Source organism: Chrysemys picta, chromosome 2 (assembly GCF_011386835.1).
Source record: "Chrysemys picta bellii isolate R12L10 chromosome 2, ASM1138683v2, whole genome shotgun sequence".
Classification (NCBI taxonomy): Eukaryota; Metazoa; Chordata; order Testudines; family Emydidae; genus Chrysemys; species Chrysemys picta.
This window is the reverse complement of record NC_088792.1, coordinates 161,343,006-161,347,671: the sequence shown is the minus strand read 5'-3', so window position 1 is coordinate 161,347,671 and position 4,666 is coordinate 161,343,006.

Sequence of the window (4,666 nt, the reverse complement as noted above, 5' to 3'; positions counted from 1 at the left end):
TGCTGCTTCTAGGCTGTTTCAATTCGGTGTGAGATTTGGTAAGAATTTTGCTCGTGAAAGGTAGGGTTGCCAATTTTAGTTGGACATATTCCTGGAGGTTTCATCAAATGACACAATCTTTAATTGAAGATCACTCTTTAATTCCTGGAGACTCCAGGACAATCCTGGAGGGGGCAACCCTAGTAAAAGGAGTAAGTGAAATTGAAATTGAAGAAGGACATCAGGATCGGACCCTGGAGGGATGGATCTGACCCTTGTAGGAAATGAAATAGTGATCTCAGTCTATTTCCAGGGCAGGTTTCCACATTACAAAACCAGCTACAAAAGCTGGCTCTACTTGATGCTTTTGAACAATGCTCTGGCCTCTGCCAGGGGTCACTCCAGGAAGGGGATGAAGTACAGTTGTAGCGACACCGGCATTTAAGGAAGGTAGAAGGTTGTGAGAGGAACTTTCCCTGCTGCTGCCTATGATGTTCCAGTTCTGGAGGAGATCAGAAGACTTCTGTCTCCAGAGTTAGGAAGGTACCTTTCACCAGCATGAAATTCACTTAAAAGAAAAAAGTGGGGGTGGAAAACGCATGAAGCTACAATGGCAGTGTGCTGCAATTCTCACTCAGACTATACAATGGAAGAGAAACAAAGACTTGCATCATGTGTTCACTGGCTTAAAATATGTGGATGGTTGTGCAACATAAAGACTGTCTCTCCCTGGGGAAACAGTGAGAGAAAGAACAGGCCTCCTATGACAGATGTTGGTCACGTTGCTCAGTGCACTACTGAAAGGTGCTCAGACACCCCCATGGTGAGGGTGGGATACGAACCAGAAAAGAATAGAATAATCCGGTCACATGGCTCATCAGGGACGCCTAAGCCAATGACACCCTCCATGTGGATGCTGGGGACAGACAGTTTTCAATGATGAGTTCTAAATTGTGGAATTTATTCCCACAGGCAATGAGGAAGAATCACCATTTCTAGGATGGCTATGCCACAATGGAAGGGACATCTCTTTGTGAAGGCTTTCCAAAATTGCTACAGTACAGAGAACAGCCCTGCTGTGCCTTCTAGGGAAGGAAGCAGGAAGGAATATGAATGAATCCAGCTAGATACCAGATTCTGTTAAACTATATTGTTTCTCCTGGGGAGCCTAAAATATTGTATTCAGTACCTAGGAACCACAGTAATTAGCAAGAAGGGGGTGGCTAAGCAGTTGAAGTTAAAACAGAAACAAATGCAAGGAGTTTCAGATGGCACTTTCTTTTGGTTGTGTTAAAAGAAAACTGATTTTTCTTCTGAAGGAATTATCTGTTGGTCAGCTAAGAATGTCTTTTTATCTGGGTCAGGCTGGGTCCATACCGCATTACGCCCTGTGGGGAGCCAGGAGGAACAAACAAACCAGTAGCACTGACACTGGTGCGCACAGTTCCCTGCTGCCTATCCATCGCAAGACTCTTTATTGGCTCTTTCAAGTTGATGTTGTTAATGTATTGTGTGGGGTCCTTGAAGTAAAAATGAAATAAGTTTATTAAGGAGCGGCAAAGCAGCTCTCACCGGTGTGCGTGCACAGCCGATCGATGCAGTAGGATGCTTTATAAAATAGGCTATAGCCTTCACAGCATGCCCATCTTCTCGTCTTTTTTTCACTTTAACTTCTACTAAAGGTCAGGAACTATATTTATCACAACCAAACATACACTGGAGAAGGGAGGCAAGCTTCTTTTTACAACATTGTTCTGAAGTGGGGACAAAATCTATTTACTTGTGTTTCTTGATTACTGGAGCTAAAATCTATAAACATTAAAAAATACTTTCCACTTCTCTGGAGCCTTTTATCCAAGGGTCTCAAAGTACTTTACTGACCCTGATAAGTTCTGTCATGGAGATGAGCATTCTAACTGCTCTGCAGAAGGGAACGTGAGTCATTGGAGGGGAGGGGGATGTCAGGACTCACATTTTCAAAAGCAGCATCTAATTTTGGGTGCATCCCACTTTTACAGAGGTGCTCTGGACTCCTAAGTCCAAGCAGAGTTAACCAGGCAGCTAAAGGTAAAACCGAGCCTTCAAATATAATGTGAGCTCAAAATATTTTTTAAGTGTTGTAATAAATGAAATTAGATTAAACAGTAGAAATACCACCTCCCAAGAAAGCCCATGAAATAGACACTCAAATCAAGATCTGTAAAGCCACCACCTTATCTCCTTCAAGTCACTCCTTACAACTCATCTCCACCATAATGCTTACAGGAAACTGACATCTGACAATGGCTAGGCAGGTGGTGAGCTATGATTACTGGGGTTACTGCTACTGATTGGCTAGGAGCTGTGCACACAGCTAGTCTATGCTAAATCATCCCATTAGTTGATTACCCTGTACTCCTTTTCCCCCTTACCCACTTCTTTGTTTCATCCATCTTTGCCAGTCTTGTTTATTTAGAATGTATGCTCTTTGGGGCAGGAAGTGTCTCTTACTATGCTGTTCCTGATCTGAAACCTTTGTTTGTTTCATCCAATAAATAAAAAAGCACTTAGGAACTACTGGGTTAATATAAAAAGTATAACGTTATAATAATAAACTATAACTCATTTGTTGCACACCAACGATAAGGGGCAAATGAATTTGTTTATCAATCTGGAGCCAGTTCTGAACACTGACTTATATAGAGGTGAAAGGCTCTGAATTCCCTTCCCAATCCCCTTAGCCAACCATTCCCCTCTACTAAAGAATAATTTAAGATTTGCATCTATTTGGATTAAGTATTTTGGTTTGCTTCTAAAACATGTTCACCCTCCTCACCCTACGGGAGATGGGGAAAATTGTTATCAGTTGTTGCATAGATATTTAAATTAAGCTTTTTCAGAAAACTAAAGATCTAAAACAAAATCCCATAGATGTGGAATTAATTGTTGGATCTGCATTGAATCACCAAGAGACCTGATTTTATTTCTGTGTCACAGCCGAAAGTGCTTCATCAGTAGGAATTCATGTGGAGGAAAACCAAGCATGTCCCACTTATTTTGTGTTCAATATGCCTGAGATGTTTAATTATTTTGTGATTAATTCATTTAACATTTAACTCGTCAAGGACTTTAACATATTCAGCACTGCATGGTTTGCCACCTATACACACCTTCAGCTCTTATTTAAATCCACCTTGTGGTTTTTACCTGCAGCTGTTGTGAATGAATTAGCTTTTCAATTCTAAGCTACCTTCATTACCCTGAAGAAATGCACGGATACACACTGGAGCCTGAGATGATTTGAGACATCTGTGGTTAAATTTAATGTAACATAACCCACATTTTCAAGGATAAAATATCCTTTTGGTTAAAGGGTTGGGGTTGGTTAAAACATATGTAAGGCATTAGATTAATTGTTTGGAAACATTATTTTTTTCTTTATTGTGCATTTTTAATGTGAGTTTAATATATGCTGAAAGGTGGTAAATTAACACATGTAGAGACTAAAGTCTACAAATTAGCCAAAATATACACATAGGCATAATGCAGAGACAGCAGCAGTACAAACTACTCCTGACTCTCGTTTCAGTATATACCAGCCCTGACTTAGATACAACAACGGATGCAAGATCTCTTCCATTCACCCTTCAGCCACTCTGTTGAGACTGCCAGCTACCTTGCTAAGTTGCCACTGCTGTTCTTATTTATTTGTACTGCGGTAGCACCTAGGAGCCCCAGTCACGGACCAGGGCCCCATTGATCTTACTATCTAATTAACAAAGTCCCTAGTGACAATTAGGTAGTGTTGTTTCCTTCTGGGGATATTTGCCTGCCCTTGGGACTAGAAGGAGAAGCACCATAGGCTACCAAAGAGTCATCAAGTTGGGACTACTTAAAATCATTGCTGATCAGGGTTGGGTTGTAAACAAAAAGAGGCTCTATCGCCCATCACCAGGCTCTTGCATTTTTACATGCGGACATAATGTTAGTGCTTGCGATAGATTATAAATCCCTTACCCAATCTGTCCCCTATTATTATTATTTTGTAATGTGCTGACACTCAGGGACCTTAAATATCCTTGGGGCCTGTTGTGCTAGGTGCTCTGCAGACATGTAGGTTAAGGAGACACAGTGTAATCTTGCACCAAGTGATGGTTCTCATTTGTAAATGCCTCAGCAATTAACCTACTCCAACAAGTACAAGCAACTAGACTGAGCATGTGAGGAATTTTGTTATTTGACTGTATTCATTATGATCATAATGTGGGCACAATATTTGCGATGATCTGTTTTATACCTTACTCTAGAGATGGGTAACAGGACTGCTCAGGGCTTTGTGAATGGGCTAAAGAGGCTTTCTCGGTAGGTTACAGGTGGATAGCAACAGCCAGCTTTCAACTAGAATGTCAACCCAGTGAAAGATTAGTCATCGGGCAGCTTGGTAATCTGTTTGAAAGGAGTTGATAGGTCTTAGTCTAGTTCACAGAATTGTCTATATGATAAAAATGTTGTTGGTAGTCCCAGTAGAGCGGCCTGGAGACTTAATTCCAGCCTCAGCCTTGAAGGTGATTCATCCAGTTCAGGGCTGACGCACATTGAAAGGGTCCTGAATTGCACTGAGGTCACCAATTCTGTACTTTTTTGGACTCCAGTCTCCAGAGCTATCAGCCAAACAACTCTGAGGAATAATAAATTTTACAGACACACA